The sequence below is a fragment of the Aptenodytes forsteri genome, unplaced genomic scaffold (assembly GCF_000699145.1).
Source record: "Aptenodytes forsteri isolate BGI_AS27 unplaced genomic scaffold, ASM69914v1 Scaffold32, whole genome shotgun sequence".
Classification (NCBI taxonomy): domain Eukaryota; kingdom Metazoa; phylum Chordata; class Aves; order Sphenisciformes; family Spheniscidae; genus Aptenodytes; species Aptenodytes forsteri.
The window spans coordinates 955,625-975,106 of NW_008795138.1; positions in this window are offsets into that span (position 1 = coordinate 955,625).

The following is a 19,482-nucleotide window of genomic DNA, read 5'->3' on the forward strand; positions in this document are numbered from 1 at the left end:
TGCCAAATTTAGGCAATGCTGATAACAGTTAGTCCACAGTGACAGATACTATATTCTACTTTCATCCTCCAAAATAAAATACAAGTTTGATTATGTCAGCAGTATGGATGTAAAGGTGTTGAACATCTGGATTTGGGCACTGACGATTAGGCTAGTGCAAAAAGGAAATGGTGGCTCAGAATCTGGGTCTGCATCAGAATTACTGAAAGTCCGTAACTGGATGACCCAGAACCTTGTATGAGGTCATCAGCTGAATCATTTGTCTTACCTAGGACATTGTACCTAGGCAAAAGTGATAAAATGTGTTATTACTTTTTAAAGACCTATGCTAGAGGGAAAAATACCCCAAGTCTTCTGAAACCTATACAAGATAGACTACAAAACAAAGTTAATGAACAATTAAGCCCTGATAATATGAAGTTACAAATCATCTGAGGTCTTTTGAACTCTCTTGGTTATACATAATGGTAACTATTTTGTGATTTACTTGCATATTCACGGACATGGTTTTCATTAAATAAGTAAACAATACTGAGTTTATAGAACAGACAGACTTTTAACTGTTATCATTAATACATTTAGCCTTTCTCATTTTAAAGTCAGATACTTACAGAGCTACTTTTGTCACTAAGTCACTCCTTCCATTAGGGAAATTTTTACCCTTTTATTGCACATTTTATGACTGAAAGAAGTTAAAAAAGAATACAAAACAATTTGCAGAATACAAACTTTGAGACCTTTTTTAATACCTCTTTGTGTTAGAATTACCAAAGCTTCTTAAATATATAATATTGTGAGCACTGCAGTATATTAAAAAGTTATTATGATTTAATGTCCATCTTTCAAGAAATATTCTTCAAGATCATGTTTGTCTTTTTCAGCTTACGATCATCAGCAGGGACTGTTTGAAAAGCTTTTATCATAACCCCTTTTCAACTCCATTATGTGGGGTAGTGTGTTTTTTTCCAAAAACAATCACTATTATTCAAGTAGATGACCCCTAATTTCATTATCTTGCAATTTATGTATTAAACAGACTATGTCATTTTCTATAATTACAGCAAATTTGTTTTTAGTTGATGAGGTGTGTTCATCTGGTTTTGCTATAATTCCATTTTCAGATTAATGGTTTGGTGTTATACAAATCTCTGATGCTTTCCTAATTAAAATCTTTTCAGGTAAAATACACTTCATTACACTTATAGCAAACATACTAATCCATCAGGATTACCCGATAGTCCAATGTTCCTGGACGACCGACAATTTGTTTAAGAGTATTTTTAAAGTATTAATATGGAGCATTACAACCGAGGCTAACAAAGAATGTTTAAAGATACAATATGCAGTAATCTAATCGGTACAACGTGAGCTGAAACAATTTTTAGGGTTACTCCTATATTTGTTTTGACAAAAAAAAAAAAAAAATGTTTGCAGCTGGGCAGTTGATGTACACTCATCACTGATAAAAAGTATGCCAGCTGAGCCGGCTGAACTGACAACAAGCAGGTATATTTTAAGCACAGCTGCTACTAATACTCTTTTTCAGAGAAAGGAGTACTATTGCTGCTGGTAAAACATGGCACTACGTTACTCCTATAGTTGTTTTGACAAAAAAAAAAAAAAAATGTTTGCAGCTGGGCAGTTGATGTACACTCATCACTGATAAAAAGTATGCCAGCTGAGCCGGCTGAACTGACAACAAGCAGGTATATTTTAAGCACAGCTGCTACTAATACTCTTTTTCAGAGAAAGGAGTACTATTGCTGCTGGTAAAACATGGCACTACTTTCCAGTTATTTACGTTAGTGATCCAAGTTTCTCTCTTTGAGTGGTGTGCAGCCTAGGAAGACAGAAAAGAGTTGGGCGGCTACCTGGCCCTGGGGAGCTCAAAGCATTTCTAATCCACATGACTCCCATCCTTCAGGGACAGCATTTTTCCTGGGCATTACTGGAGAACCAAATACTCACCCAGATATTGCACCCTGCTGCAGTTAACAACAGGACTCAGCAAGTGAAAGAAAGGAGATTTGGGGCCTGGTTTCACGTCCTGGAGACTCCTCCTCCGTAACGCCCAACTCCCTCTGGCCTCCCTGCAGGCCCGGAGGCATTGCCAGGGCTCTGGGGGTCCTGCCAGGACAGCACGGGCATCGACGTATGGGGACAGTCTGGTATGCTGGCTGCCGTAGCATGTGTTTGTCCACTTACCCAGCAAACGTGACGTAAAGATATAAACACCAGAGAAACAGTCTAACTTTTCTTCTGAGGCGGAGAAAAAGCTGGCAACCAAATGATAGAAAGCTCTTCACTGAGTGAAGCCTATAAGGCAAGCAGCACCGAATGCAAGCTAAAAGCACATCATCCAACGCATCACATGTTCAAGAATGTAATTTTTAAGGTATCTCCAACTTTTTCCTTTAAAATTTATCTAACATTTACTCATATTTAAAAAATTAATGGGTTAATTTAATGTCATTAGTAGTTTGAGCTTGAGAGGCAATTCATGTTTTCTTGTCACTGGTAATCTGCTTTGGTTATTACTGACCTCTCTACTGGCACCAACTGGTACAGTCTGCCACGAAAGCACATCACATAATCTAACAACTGCTTGGAATAGGCAGGGATGTCCACAGAACAGCTGCAACCTCATTTATTCCAGAAAAGAACGAAAGCAGCACACTATGCAAGCAGCAGGCTATTCTTCCTCCCATTAAAATATATATTGCTCTCAGAGTCTGAATAATAATTTATCACTTTCTTTGTATTTTGGATTTGTTAATAACAAGTTTAAAAGAGAATAATGGAGATAAATATCTTTAATTTTCTACCTCATTTTGCCTTCAGAATACTCAGGCAACCTGCACCTTTCTTCTATTTAGTACTAATTCCTGCCACGTGGTAAACTGGATACAAAACTTGGGCAAGAGAACTGTTTAAACAATTAAAATGACCACAGGAACTTAGAAAGCAGAAATTTTAAAACAGCACAGACACACAATCTTTGAACAGCAAAATTGCATCCAGATTCACTGGCCTAACCCTCAGACTCACCAAAACCCAATCAACTGCACTTCCAGATTAGGAACAAACTTTCATCTGAAATCACTGTCTAATCCAAGAGTGCACTGAAACCACTGCCAGCAATATGTACTTGCATTGGCTAATTCATTCCTAGTATTCTGCAACTGAAATTTGTCCATCTGGTAGTTCTTATCTTCTGCATATTTTGGGGACCTTCTTTTTCCATCTGTGTTTTCACAGCACCAGTTAAAATTGGAACATGATGCTCAGTTCATGCTATTAAACATTATGAAAATACAGATAACAAATTTACTATATTAAATAGTCTTAGAGAACAAGGTCAAGGTTCCCTATAGGTTTTCAGAAGAGGAAAAGGCTTCTTGGACTTCTGTGAATAACAATTTCCAGAAACAACTGTTCATCCTTTGCTCACAAATGTTCATGTGTTATTGAATCAAAAAGTGAAGCTCCAAATTGTAAGGATTCACAAGACTTGTTCATTTTCATGCGTTCTGCAAAGCTCAAACTGCTCAACCAGCACATCCACAGTCCTCTGCTGGAACTAATCCCTTCTCATTGTATGATCACCTTGAAAAGTTACTGATTTTTCAGAGAAAAATAAATATTGTTAGTTATCGTGAGTGCCATCTTGTAAAAAAGGTAATCAATTTGCAATGTAAAGATGCAAACTCTGTTAGTCAGCATTTTAAGATTGCTGATTTAGACAAGCTAAACATTTTAAATAGAATACTTTAAAAATGCCAAAACTCTCATAGATTTTATGAAATGTTCTCCTAGATTACAAAATTTGGATTGTCTTAAATATATCTCTGTCAACCTAACACAATTTCTAATAGCCTGATACTGTATCCTGTAGTGCTGTCCATTTTGCAGCATTGGTATAGTATCTCCCAGCAAAAAAAACAATCTTGAAGGAGCATTTGAACAAACACTTGCTGAATGAGCAAAGAAACCTCACTAACTACCTTAAAACACTAAATGAGCAGCAATTTCACCTAAAATACCCAAATCGCCAGGATTTGAGGACAGAGGTGACTGCCCCAAAGCAAAGGCGGAAGGGAAAAGGTGAAGCTTACACTTTAATGTATTGGCACCGTGAGATCTTTTGCATCCCAACAGAGACCTTCCTCCTTCGGAGCCTTCGTAAGGCGGGGTAGGAACATCCCGGTGCGGGGGGAGACACCAACAGAGGGTTTAACATGATGTGAGAACAAGTGGACGTTTCACATACAGTAACTTCTATGTATTTTTCAGGCAGGCACTTTCCAAACTCATCTGTGTTGCAGTGCTGGAAGGAAGATGCAGAACCGGAGTCTGAATACAAGGGGTTTTATTTGACCTTACTAAAGCTGGTAATTTATGATATCAGCCTCTGGTGTATGAAATGATTACCTAGCCTCTCCTCCTCTGATGTCAGAGAAAAAATATCGGGATGGATTTTAAATTATATTACTCAAAATAAAGTAAAATGGAAACATGAAAACAACCTTAGATAAATTGCTTCAATGGCCAGCTAAACTTGACAGCATAGGAAATAGTGTACAGCCAGTTTTGGTTCTCTGTCCCACTGCCTCAGAGCATCTTTCTTGCACACTGTATCTTCTAATTTTCAAATGTACATTTTTGATATTTACAAAAAAAAATACAGCTTCTCCTAGAAAAGAGTTGAGGACTGGAACCAGATTAAAAGGATTGACAGAGTTGCTTGCAAAGCACCTTTCTGACCTGTACTTGTAATTGTATTCTCAGAAGCCAGTTTTTCTTTTTTTAAAAAAATATTTTCTCCTCAATAAATATGTGCTAATATAGTTAAATTACATAATAATCTGTTGCCTTTATACATCTATGTTTTGCTTTTAAATACACAAATAAATGGCTACTTTAAAAGCACTGCAATTTATCATTTTGGTAAGGCTTCAATATAATTATATTAACTTATCTGAACACCTACATTACCTAAAGTGAGCTATAACTATATTCTCTTAATATTAAAAGCAAAGCAGCAGCTCATTTTGTGAGGCAGTAAATTAAAGTTAGTTCCAGTCCTTCTCGGTTCATGTTTTTCAGAGCATGTACTCCCCCTGACAGTCTACTCGATGTTTACTGTTATGCTCCAGAAACTGCACATATACCTTCACTTTACTTTCCCCCAGATCCATGGTTAATTGTATCTATTCATCTTCTTGTCTGTTGCCATCATCTTCTACCTTCTGGTTTCTAGTGAAGCAACTTTCTCGGAAATCTCCATTGCATGAAACATGAATTTGTGCTCTTAGAATTATCAGCTGAAAGTTCCTTTTTCTCTTTTTCCTCCATTTTTTTCACCGCTCCCATGACTACCATGTTTGAACAGGCCTTCCAAAAGCAAGACCATATATTTTCATTGTGGACACATGAAATGTCAGTTGTTATCACAATTTGTTGAAAATGTTTGTAACGTGACTGTATGGATTACTTTAAACTTATGTCGTGATTTCTTTAACTCTCAAGAGTACTTCAAAGTACTTTACATAAGAAGACTGTTATGATTATTTTATTGGTGCTGTAGTGGCCAACTGCAGCTATAAAAACATATCTAGATGCATAACCAGTACAGAAAACTTTGAACAAAATTATTTCACCAATCTTCCTGCAGTGAGCTCTGTCACATTAAAAAAAAAAAAAAAACAAAAAAAAAACCTGTACATGTCCCCTGCTGAAAAAATCCAAAATAATTACATCTTCAATAAGACACTTGATTTTCAGGTGTGCTGTGCACTCATAATATTCCCACAGTGTTATGGAAAATTATAATTACTCGGGATATTTGAGATTTCATGGATATAAGGTACTTTGCCTTATTTTTTTTTTAATCTTAACTTTCTTTTTGGATGGTTTCAAAAATTCCTTCCAAAGGTCTATTGTTGCAAACTTGCCTTTACTGTAAACTTATTTCATTTTTACGTTTTAATCAATATTGATCATTATGTAAAAGTACAAGTACTATTTAATCTACAACTACTACCACAATAAATGTATATAAAGTATAAGTTTGTTAGCAAATATTTTGAGTTAAAGGATATCCTGTACTTCTCTCATTGTAATTGAAACACTTGATTTAAAACAAAAGACATAGAGACATCTTTTCTTGAAACTCAATAGCAAGATTGCTACTTGTTCCATGTTCTGTAAAATTCCTGTCCCTTTAACTCTGTTCTCCTTAATACTTGCTTTCTATCTCACGCGAAAGCAGATTTTCACTAATGTTGCCCCAAAGGCTTATGAGAGTTGTCGCTGACCAATTGTTGCTTTCACAGCTTCTGCTGCTCGCTTAACTCCCCACAGAGACGTGTTTTCACTAATTTAAACACCCCTCCGTGCCCAGTGAAAATTGAGAAATACAGTCTCACGATTCTGTAGCCTTTTTAGTACAGCCATCAGGCTTGCCCTTGTTCCTAAATAATAATTGTGGTATCCTCCTCCTAATGATGTAGGTAAGTAATTTCCTCTTAAAGCCAGCAAAAAACAAACACAGGTAACACAGGGCACTTCTACACAGAGAACCAAAAGACACAGGAGGAAACCTTGGCTCTGTTGAGCACAATAACAACATAAACCACGCTATTTTGCCCTATAAGCCGTTTCTAGCAATGACCAAAGTCAAGTATATGAACAAGGTAAGCATACTGGGAGACACTCTGACACTCAGTCGGTCCTTGCGTTTCTGCAGCATACAGATTTCCCAATTCGGGGATGACAGCTCTGCATTTAGGAACTCTTGATGGCATTTATTTCATCAACTTCTGGGATTGCCCCTTGCACTCCTGTAAAGTTTTGGTATCCACAATGGCCTATGACAAACAGTTAGAATGGACTGCACAAAGAACCCCATCTTTCCTTTTTTGTATTGATCTTGGGGTTTTCTTTGATTATTTATTCTTTTTTTAGTCTTTAAGTTCCACTGAGGCCCCTATTGCCAGTGAAGTCAATGGGATCTCCCTTCCCCCAGTCCTGGAGGAAGGATGATCAGGATCCTCCCAAGAACTGGACATAAGCTCCACAGTGGCCAAGGCACGGTAACCTTTCAAGAAGAGCGTGTTCAGCTCTGCCAGAAACTTCTGATATGGGAAAGGAGCAACAGAAGACAGCTAACTTCATTAGCCAGCTGACACAAAAATTACAGGCCTGTTTCGTCTTCATGAACAATTTACGTCAGATTAACGCGGGTGAATACCCTGTCTGCAGCTAGACAGGCTGGCAGGCGCACGCTGCCCTGTGCCACGAACCCCTGCGCCGCAGGCTCACTGGCTCGCTGTGTCCCACGGGGAAGCACAGGCACTCCGCAAGACACCGACCCCCCATTTATTGGGTCACACCCTGGCTCCCTCGCTGCCCACACAGCACAAATCTCTGAAGAAAATCAGGGTGCATTCGGAGACGGTGAATACTTAGCTCTTGCACAGCTGGGGTGCAAGGATGTTGCATATCAAGGAACGAAGACTTTGGGCTCACTGATGAAGCACATTGTCTTTTTTTTCCCCTTTCCTTCTTATTTTTTGAAGATGGACCCACTGAAGATCACATACCCTGTGGTACCAACCTTGCAGGCATTTATCGATGCAAAATCATTTATGCAAAACAGTTTAGGTGTAATCAGTGTTTAAAGGTCCCAGATTACCCAAAATTACCCATAAGACATGCAAATTATCTTGAAGTTTTTCAGGGGAAACCGAGCATAGTACTGCAATGTAAGAAAATGTTCAAAACACTGATTACATATTCTAATGCATTTTATTTTTACTGGGCTTAAAAAAGTAAATTTATTTCTATTATTCTTGATTAGTAAATCCCAACTCCATTTTACAGACAAACAGACTGGGTCATGGAAAGATTCAGCAAGGGAAATAAAATTTCACCTCAAAAGTTCTTAAGTTAATTCTCGTAGTTATCAGACTGCTAAAAACTCATAAAAAGTACTGACAAGAGAAAAATAACAAATAGTTCTTCATTCTAGTTAAGGGGAGATAGCGCGTATGTCAAGGACTTTGACTCCCACTGAGCTCCCTTTGAGAAAAGCTCTTAACAGTCGGTGTTTGGATCATTTTAATTAAAATGTGAATTTTTTTGTAGCCCTGGTCTGACTTCATGATTGGTTTTGCTTCTTACAATCACTTACATTCAACACATAGGCAAGGTTCTTCTACAAAATGTGATGTGTGCCCATTTATTTTAAAAAGGTTTCTTAAAGAATAGACTAGAATCTCACACTGAGTTGTTTATGATGTCCATTCTTAGTGAAGTCAGGAGGATGTTATTTCATGTAGTTGAAAGACTGTCTACACACAATGGCTGATAGTTTTACTAACTGAATTTTCAAAAATTCACTCAGTTGTTCAAATGTTGGTTTACTCTTGTATTGAATATTTATCCTAAAAGGGAGATAATGATATTATAGCAGTGCGTAGGCATAAGAATAATAAAGTATCTGACAGCAAATCAATGAGTGATCCGTCTCATACTACGAAAAACAATACCTGATGGCTTGAAAAGTCTTACAACTCTTGCAGTGCGATTTTTTCCTTGCAGATAAAAATACTCTCTCCTTTTAGAATATTCAGATGTTACAACCACAAATGTCCACACCCGACACATCAAGAAGACTGTTAAGAAAAGCGTAAGAGAAAACGCAGAAGCCTGCCTATGATGTACTTGCCCGAATTTAAAATTAATGCAATTACATAAACTGGTGAAGTTATTCTTGCCTTTCATCAGCATCGGAGCAGAACTGGACCCCATGACTGGTCCGGTGTGCTCAGAAACACCAGCAGTGCCACAGCACAGCACCATTTCTCATTAGTGCAAAGCAGCTCATCACCCATCACCCATCAGCTGTTCTCAGAAGTACCAGTGACATTGAGCCTCATAAAAAATATCCAAACAGGCATCACGCCTGATGAGAGATACAGCTGAGAAGAGAGGGAAGCAGGTGGCTCCTCTTTATTCCACAGGCTATTGACTGGGATCCATGTGTCAAGCTCATGTCTCCTGTTTCTGCTGCAAACCAGCAGACATCCATGATAACAGTATTTTGCTCAAGTGAATCTGACCTGTACATTGTCAAGTGACAGCATCCTAACATCACTGGGTCTAACAATTCAATACAATGACAAAACCAGGGATGCATATTGGCAATGTTCTAAAATAGTTCTATGTGGAGCTTCCCTCCTATGCATCAAATTAAACACTTATTAAGCTTTCAGGAATTGGAATAATTTCAGATGTCATTGCTGACTATAAATTTATCAAAGCCCTTAGAAACAATTCAGAGTAGCTGCTGATTTTGCATGGTCCTGAAATATAAAAACCTGAGTTTGCACTACAAAACACATTTCCATTTTGTTGTTTCAAGTTTATTGGTCATAAATGTCAGATACACACACTCCATCTCAATCAGACCCCCCAAAATTGTTTTTATATAATTTTTTTATAATAAATCACTAACCTGAGTCTGACAATAATACCTTGTACTAATGGTCTATAGTTGAATCTGAATCTATTTTAGGGATTAGCATAATCTGTAATGACATGTCATGCATTTAATGTTAAAAATATTCTTTGAACTTTTGCTGGATCCCCCAAAGTACTTTTCAGTTTGCAAAAATAAAGCCCTTATAAAGAAAAATCTTCATCTTCGATTCACCCCTTCTGTGGTGCAGGGAAACCTTCCAGATCAGAGAGACAGAAAGAGAGAGAAGGAGACAGAGATTCAGGTGCTAGAGCCCTTCACAACACATCACCTGTGAAACTATGACTTAATATTAACAGCGCTCTCACTGTCATAAACATTGTAAGGATCCACTGGGCCAAATAACTTCACTCCTCAGTTCGCTTCTGGATTCTTGCCATATGGTAATTAGCAGTCTAAATGTATTATCTGTCTTTTATAGTGAACCAACTAACTCCCTCCAAGACCAAAACCCAGACACCATCCTTGGTATACTTCACTTAGACGGAGAGCTTCCTATAGGAAGTATAGATGCGGCTCCCTTGCTCTATACACTGCACTGTGACATTGCATCATCAGACCCTGAACCACTGCCCTTCTCAGGCCACATCCCAAGATAGGCAAGTGAACAACGGCCATCCTGCAAAGAAAATACCACTTTGCTGGGCTGCAATTCGGCCCTCACTTTATTTCGGGGACTTTGAGAAACACCCATGCTTAAGGACACGGGTTCCAGCGCACAGTTCCTCCTCCTGCAGCACTAACACAGCCCTCCTGGTCACGCTCAGCGCTCACACAAAGGCTCTCTGTATCCCTTGGCAAGAGAAGAGAGATCTCCTCCTGGGGCAGACACCTACAGAAATGGAGAGATGGCTATAGGGGAACTCACAGAAAATACAAACAGGCTAATACAGGCTTTCCCTTTTACCTATCATGTTGAACTCCTGTGCCCTCTCTCATAATTTTACAGGTATTTTTTGACAAGGAACCCCAATAATTTCCTGGTTTGATTGACACGCAATCACTAAAAAAATGCACTGACTTTTTTGCTTTTGAAATTTTTATTTATGTTAAGCCTTCTGAAATTGCATCATGCAGATGCAACTTTTTGCATTAAAAGATTAAATTCCTTTGCCTTAATTATTTTTCAAACCAATGACCTTCTTGTCATCTTAAACACCTTCAAATACAATGTGTAAATACACACAAAGACAGTCTTGCGAGGTTTAGTAGCTGGGGAGCAGACCCAAATACTTTTTGAAAAGGTCATGCTGCTGCTTCTGGCAAATGTACAGCTGAATGTTAGCCTCTTGCACCAGGCACATAACTTACATGATACAAACTATCCCCCAGTGTATTTACATGGCTTCTTCTTACAGTCATCCTGGGATCCATTTCTGTCCAATCACCTGAAAAGAAAACAGGAGCTACTTCCAGCTATTGTAAAAATTGCCATGTAAAACACATTCTTTTTTTGTTTTGTTTATACCTTCTTATTTGTGTCAGGGCCGATAGTGTGAAGCACAGAAGACTTTTGCTTTAGTGTATGAAAATCTTTTCTTTGGTGATGATTTGTACTTCTTGCACAAACGAGTCCATAATCTGTACTCACTTTGAAGAGTTTATCTTCAATGCATACTCACATTCCCCTCTCATTCAGCGTCTTCTTGGCTTTCACGGATTATAAACCGCAGAGATCAAGTGACCCCAAAGGAGACACTCTGTTCTTTCACCATGCAGGGTGTACCAATTGTGCTTTGGATTGTGATGACATTACAGATAGTGCCTCTAGATCTGGCTTTGCTTCATGATGCCTACGCATTGACCCACACGCCTCCAACTTCATTTAGACATATTCTTCAAGTAGAAGTAGGAGAAAAAAAATCAAAACACTATTTCAATATTATTTCAGTGAATTACTATGCATCACTTTGAGAACTACTGCTTTTAATACTTTGTATTAAAAGATGTCAGCATTGACTGTCTCTTAATAAGAATACGATATATGAAATAGCGATGTAACAACAGAATTTTTCTGCCACTTTTTCAGTATACAGATATGCAAGTACTTGTCCAACTGTATGTACCTGATGATACAAAATGATTGACTGGTCAGCCTTGCTCTCTTTTCTTCCCATTCGTGTATGTCTGATTTTTCAGAGTTAACAACATCACGTGCACCATTGCTCATTTTTTAATCAGTCTGAAATTATTTCTTTTTGTTTGGACTCTTGTATTTTTCTGTTAGGGACCAGTCTGATCTGTGCTATTTAAAAGAAAAGCTTTTTCAGGAAAACTGTTAAAAACAAACACTATTTGTTCAGTGTCTGTGGTTCACTTAAATAACATGACAAAATATGTTCTCATTATAAATTGTGATATAAACATGCAGACTTCTAACCTCACTTAAAATGATAGACAGATATTATCCTATTTTTTTCTTCATAAAGCATTTCCACTGATAAATTATATGACTGAGTTTAAGCCACATAGGCATTTTCTTTTTTTTAAATATCTGCCACCATGAAAGCACTGATTATCCTTTTGAGGTCAGTCAGTTGAAGGGGTGAGAACACAAAAAAGCAGTTCTTCCAAAGAGTAAAAGGTGAAATTTTTAATATTGAGATTTCAAGATCCAATTAAATCTAAGTTTATGAGCAACAAAAGAGACTCAGAAATTCTATTAAAACCATAATAACAGAGAAAAAAACCTAAGATTGCTCTAAAGGTAATGTAATTGCAGGACTGATGAAAACTGTTCTATTAGCCTGACTGTGAAAATCAATCATCGGCATCATGTACGAACTAAGCTGAATGAACTTCATTTAGCATTCACTTTAATGACAGTTCTACACCAGGTCTTCAGCCTATGAGCTCCCTAATATATAACTACCTCTTTCACCAATAATGCTCGCTTTATGAATAGCACCATAGGTATACCCCCACTAATCGACAGAGGCACAGGCACTTTTTCATTGTTTTCTTCTCTCTCCAGCACATTTAATAACATGAACTAGTTATCAGAACAATTGCGGATATATTTGTGTATGAAGGTTGTTTCACCCCCAACCATGCCTCAGTTTTTATTGCATATAAAATACCGTTGTGGAACACAGACGTTTATTTTCTTGCCCATTTCTTCACTAGCTTTTTTTCCTTGGAGGAAATGTATTTCTGTCCTTACTATTTGTCGTGGTTGATTCACTATTGATTGACACTATTGATTTCAACTGGTGCTCACCTGTGGAAGACCTGCAGAATGTAACCTATACATTATTTTTAAAGAGGCTTTCAGTCAACTGCCCAGAACAGCTGTTAAAATTGGCAGATGATAACAAAAATAGTATTTGAGCACAGTGTTTTGGTGCTCCCACAATCAATGATGTGGTCAGGAACCTATTGATCTTCCTGAATTGCCCACTCCTGAATTAATAAACTTCTGCCAACTGCATTCTTCAATGGGACTGCTCTATGCCCATCATATAGTTAACACTCTAATGGATATAGTCCATTAGAGCCGGGTGCCAGCTGCACCTCTGTGATACATCTGAAAAAGAGCAGCAGAAGAGCAACATACAGTTTGCAAGTGCTAGGAACTAAAGAATTTTGTCCTTTTCTCCCTCACCACAGTAAGCTTCACGTCCTTCTCTACGTCCACTGACAAGGAAGACCGGTGCTTCAGTGATCATAAAATTACACAGCCAGACACTGCCAAGCTGAATTCTCTTGAATATTGCATCAAGAAAATAAATTTTGGTTTCTCTCCTATTCTCTTCCACTGATTTTCCCCCAAGTTTGTGAATTTGTCTGAGAGATTTCTACTGTCCTTTAAGCTCGGGTGGAAATTAGCCAACGGGCTCCAAACAGACACAAGTGGGAAGACTGTGTGATCGCATAAACCTCCTTTCAGAGTTCTCTAAAATCAGGTTATCTTAAAACAAAACCACCATGATTTTACTACAAAGAAGCAACAAATGCATTGCCAAGTTAGGTTTTTTGAAGGTGGTTATCTGAGGCTTCTAACATACACAGAAAATACTGTTGGTACTAATATCCCAAGAATATTGTGAAAGAATCTCTGTCTAGATATTTATTTGCAATTTTTTGTTAGTTGTAGTGAAACAAAGGAACTAATTAGCTAACTGAGGTGTAATTACATCTGACAGTTATCCTGAATAGCTGAATAGTGCACTGTGGGTACTACTTAAAGATGAGGGTCAGAAAAATCTTTAAGAATAAATGTAAGTTAGCCTTTGAGTGGCCTAAAAGAGAAAGAAATATTAACCATAAACTGAAGATTTCCCTTTATCCTTATTTGCCTTATTCTTCACACACTACCGAAGTCCAGAATATGACAGCAGAGGATATGATTTGTTTTGTCCCTTATATGACAGTTGGATGAAAGATCTCTAGAAATAACATTTACAAGCAGAAATACGGTTTGCTTATCCAAATTATTCTCGCAGTAGAACACAATTTACAAATTTCTTTAACCCCGCAGCAATATTTTGTATGTGTTATACTCTTGGAGTCAGTTTGCTCTCTTGCCTTTGCCAACATGGTGTGCCGACAGACCACACAGTCAAGCAGAGCACCTATATTAGTGATAAGATAAACAATAGTTTTTATTTACAAGTATCAAGTGTAATTGGTAAAGCAGATGAATAGCAGTTTATATTTACAAGTATGGAAAGTAAACAGTGCAGTATCTCCAGCAAAGAAGAACCGGGAACGTTGAACAGTGCAATGTGGGCAGTGGGTTAACTTTACATATGTAACTTATGATCAATGCCTTAAGGACTAAATGTCTGCTCACAGATCTGATGTACATGCCTTTGCCTGAAGACACTGATAAAATAGGTTTTAAAAAGACAAAATACTTTTTTTTTTTTTTGCTTCTCAGAGTTCTGAAAAAAACTCTGCACGAAACTTGTCACAGGCAGAAATTTCCCTCAGGAGGTAGACCTAATATCTCATTAGACATTCCCTTAATTTCTTTTGTGTTTTCGGATTTTTAATACTTGATTATTTTCAAAGGTCTTGGGTGGAATGAATATAATTGCAATTAAATCCTCTCTAGATGCTTTGAGATCTGCTAATTGAACATTCTGGGTAAGAGATCGATGTTATTAAGTATTGTGACTCTAAAACTAGGAAAAAATAAACAAACATTGTTTAATTTTCATTGCAGCATGGGGATAGCTTTTTCTTCAGTTTCGCACCTAAAATTCTTTCACGCATATTTCATTTCCAATCAACATCTGCTGTAATTGATTTCCCTAAAAAGCTTTGTGTATCAGAGTTCTAAAAAACTCTGCACGAAACTTGTCACAGGCAGAAATTTCCCTCAGGAGGTAGACCTAATATCTCATTAGACATTCCCTTAATTTCTTTTGTGTTTTCGGATTTTTAATACTTGATTATTTTCAAAGGTCTTGGGTGGAATGAATATAATTGCAATTAAATCCTCTCTAGATGCTTTGAGATCTGCTAATTGAACATTCTGGGTAAGAGATCGATGTTATTAAGTATTGTGACTCTAAAACTAGGAAAAAATAAACAAACATTGTTTAATTTTCATTGCAGCATGGGGATAGCTTTTTCTTCAGTTTCGCACCTAAAATTCTTTCACGCATATTTCATTTCCAATCAACATCTGCTGTAATTGATTTCCCTAAAAAGCTTTGTGTAGAGATTTTTTAATGAAATAAACTAGCTAGTTAGCGGCTCAAAATATTTTGATATGGAAATTCAAGGCGTCTTTAGAAAATGAGAGGGTTTTTTTATATTATTTTATGATTTCATCTGTTCACCAGTTTTGGTACAAATTCATGAATCCTTTCATTGAGCTCAAAATTGCATCTTGCAAAAAAGTTATTTAACCATCCAAAAAAGTTTGGCTTAGCTACAGATGTAACTATTTACCTTTACTAAAATAATTTTCTATTTCAATATATTTTTATAGTATAACAAAAATCATAAGCACATGAGAACAGGTAAGACATATCCTTATCACTAATGTAATGAGAAATCTTACTTGTTAGAATAAAACAAAAAATAAGCACAAAATAAGTGTCTGATAAATAATAAGGTATGAAGAAGAATTGTCAACATTTGCTAGAATGGGTATGTTACTTTCTGTATTTTTTCAAGAGTGTTCAAACAGGAACGTCTTCCGTAAATGTATCTGTCTTACACCATTGCATGAAATTTCCTAGAGTAGTAAATAAAGCAAAATTATACAAGGATCGTATTGCACTCTTATCTTAAACTTTTACCACACAGTAGTAAAGCTGTATGATTCTGGACAGGCAGTTCTGGCACCACTATGAAAATACAAATTCTTAATACATTTCCTTTAAAAATTCTCAATAAAAAGGAATATTCAGCTCTAAATTATTTGAAAGCTGAGACTGTAAATAGTCTATTTAATTAAATAACTATTTTAAATTTTTCTCTCGAGTTATGAGAATGTTTTCATCAAGATCTATAATCTTAAATGTAACAACGTGTGGTTTAGAGCTTATATTTTTCTTGACATTTCCCTATACAAATAATCAACATCTAATCACAGACTTCCATAACACGGTTTTAAAATTTGTTTTTAATGGTGATGGCAATTATTTATTTCATAATACATCATTTCCTAGCGATGAGAAGGGATCGCTGAAGACAGTAGCCATGGCATTAAAATGACCCCAGCTCATCTTCTCAGCCTCCTGAGATCTTCGCGTGGCGATCCCTACACAGCCTTTCCGTGCACGTCTTGGCTGAATCGCTGACATCAGAAATGACCAGGAGTGTGAAATACCTCTACTCTGTAAACACTTAAGTATGCTCTCTTTGTTTCTGCTGACTTTTTACTGCCTTCTTGCACAAGGTACTACTCCGTGTAACAATTTTTACAGTTGCAGCATTCTTGCTGCTTTTATTAGCTCAATTATTTGTAGTGATATGAGGTAGATTTTTTTTCAGAAATATTTTTGAAAATATCCATCTCTAATTGACCAAGTTATTGATCAGCTAAAAAGAAATGTACAGAACGATGCCATTCATCAAGTGATGATTAATTATCCAAGTCTATTTGACTGCTCATATTGGCTGGGGTTTTTGCATCTCTAATTGACCAAGTTATTGGTCAGCTAAAAAGAAATGTACAGAACGATGCCATTCATCAAGTGATGATTAATTATCCAAGTCTATTTGACTGCTCATATTGGCTGTTTTTTGCATGATAGGAACACAGTACAATTCAGTTTATTGTGGTTTCATTCCAAGTAGTTTTTCAGCTGTATGACTGCAATCCTCCTCTAGACACTTAAAAGAAACTGAGTTAGCAAGCTGCTTATCGGAGATAACTTTCTGTAGCAGTGGGAGAAAACCATACCGGCTGACCAGCAGGTCTTGCTCGCGTTTTCTGTGGTGCCTGGGTGGACTTTCCAACAGTGACAGGAAGGATTGTAACGTATAATTCTGATCTCAGCGGAAAAGCACAAACCCTTCATTTCAGTTTCCCAGCAGAGGGGATACGAGTGATGTAGAATCCATGCATAATCTCAGAGTAACTAATTTCACTTATGCATAAACATAAGCACTAAAATAAGACAGTCAGGCTGAAGGACAGTCTCTAGGAATCTGGACACAACACTAATACCGAAATCTCAGGAGCATCTCCACCTTAGAGATATTTTGTAATCAGAAACCAGTGCAAAAGCAAAATTTAACTTCTTTTCATAGGTTCCCACGATAATTCAGTTTGGAAGGGATGTCAGAGGTCTCCAGTCCAACCTCCTGCCCAAAGCCGTGTCAGCCACAAGGTGAGCACTCCCAAGCCTCAAGGGTCTTTCTTTTTCCTCAATATTAATCAAGCGTTCAATTTACTTGCTTGCATGTATGTGTCTGGTGCCACCCAAGATGTCCCAGGGAACCAACCCCTCATGGCCTCCAGTTGCTAATCCTAGAAGAGCTGGATCTCTTAAATGTCACCAGTGACTTTCCTAAATGTCTAAGTCATATCTGCAGGACTATAGAGTGTTGCACATGAAGTCCAACAACTCTGGGTGGGAAACCAGACCGACTCCAAACAGCTCCAAGGATGAGCTGGGACCGCTCAGTGTGCAAGGCGTGTGCAGGAAGGGCGTGCACAGAGCGCCACGACCCTGCACGGGGAGCGAGAGCTCAGCTAGCATGGACAATGGAAGCGACGCCTGCCTCTCTCCTTTGAAAGAGTAATAAACAGCCTAATGAATAAATAAACAAATGAAATATTCTTTGAGACAAGGTGGTGCGGTTTTTTTGCCAGCAGAAGAGTGATTTCTAATTGGCCAGAACAATTCCGTTTCTTCTGAGAAACACATAGTACACCATACTAACGAATACCTGGATGCCTAAATATTAGGATACTTCCTTATTCCTTATGTATACCATTTTAGCCATTATATCTATTACTTATTACATCCAATGCATGGTAGCTACAATATCGCAAGTCGATACTTCCTTTACTGATTATAATTGCCTTCCTCACACAAAGGTGCAAATAGGCTTACTTAGATTCAACTCAATAAGGCATTTATTAACAATGAACTACTGTTTCAGCTCAGCAAATTTGCCTTCATCTGCTTTCAGGATATAACCACATTTATGATATATATGCATTGTTTCCAGATAAGTATTACCTGCACCTTTTACTACAGTGATGCTAGCAGTTTCTGAAACATTGGAAGTAGGCTCATTACGTGAACTGCAGTAGAGAGAGCAAAAAAAGAAAAATCTGTATGTGTGTCTTCAATCTAACTTGCCATTCAACTAAGCAATGTGCAAGCCCTGTCTCTACACGCTACCACAGACGCCATGAACGGAGGTGGGTTTTTTTTCCTGAATATGGATATTTTTGGATTAGTATCATTTTGTAATTCTCAGGCATCTCTTCAGTGTGTAAATGAGTCTGCATGCATATTTGGAAAGAGCTGCGAAGAGTCAAGGAGAGACCAGAGGAATTTTATAAACCACTGGATGCCTCAAACAAGTAAGTATGTCAGCAGGAAAAGAAGCGGGAGGGCAGAAGCAGGCTGTGATAGCAGCTGAATAGTCCCTTTGCCTCAACACTATCTCCACAGATTGTTGTCCCTAACTCACATAAACAGTTTGTCTGCAGCATGGCCAAATTCTGAGGCAGAAGGCTCAGTCCTTTCGACATGACACTTACACTGATTTTTCTTAGCACAGAAGTGATGGGGGGAAAGGCTGGCTACCCTGGCACTATCACTAGGGAGAACCTGGGAAGGACTAGTAAAACAGCTGGTTCTGAATTCTGTGTGGAAATATTTTCCATTTCTAAACAGTAAGCTAATAAAATTAAAATTAGATGTTTCACCCTGAAGTATAAAAAACCCCAAATACCTGAGAAATTTTAAAAATTTCAAGAATTTTCTTAAAAATTCTGAGAAATATGTTTGCAAAATGTTTGTGATTCTTGGTTAGAAAAATAACTGCTAGAGGAAATATGAACATGTTCCTATATTTCATAATTACTGAATAACTTCATTTCATATTTTTACATTTTAAAAGCGGAAATGTTTTAGAAGTGGAAGACAGGATTTTAGTTTACCAAAACACAAGAGAATGACCAATTTACTTTTTATACCTCCCAATTTTCAAAATTTCCCAATAATGTCAAATTTTAAAAAAAAAATTGTGGATTTTCTAATGAACTCTGGTTAACTTTAGGCAGTAATTAGTAGAAAAGGAACACAGTCAATTATGTTCACCTCTAAGAATGTTTTATTTAAACTATTTGTAATCTATTACTGTTTGCCATTTTAATGTCTTTTTACAATATCATTATTCAATTGGTAGAAAGTCACTTCTAATGTTTGCTTTTTGAAACCTTTATACTCAGTGAGCCAGAAAATAATGCATGTTGCACTGCATTTTTCCTAACACAATAAAAATAAAAACCA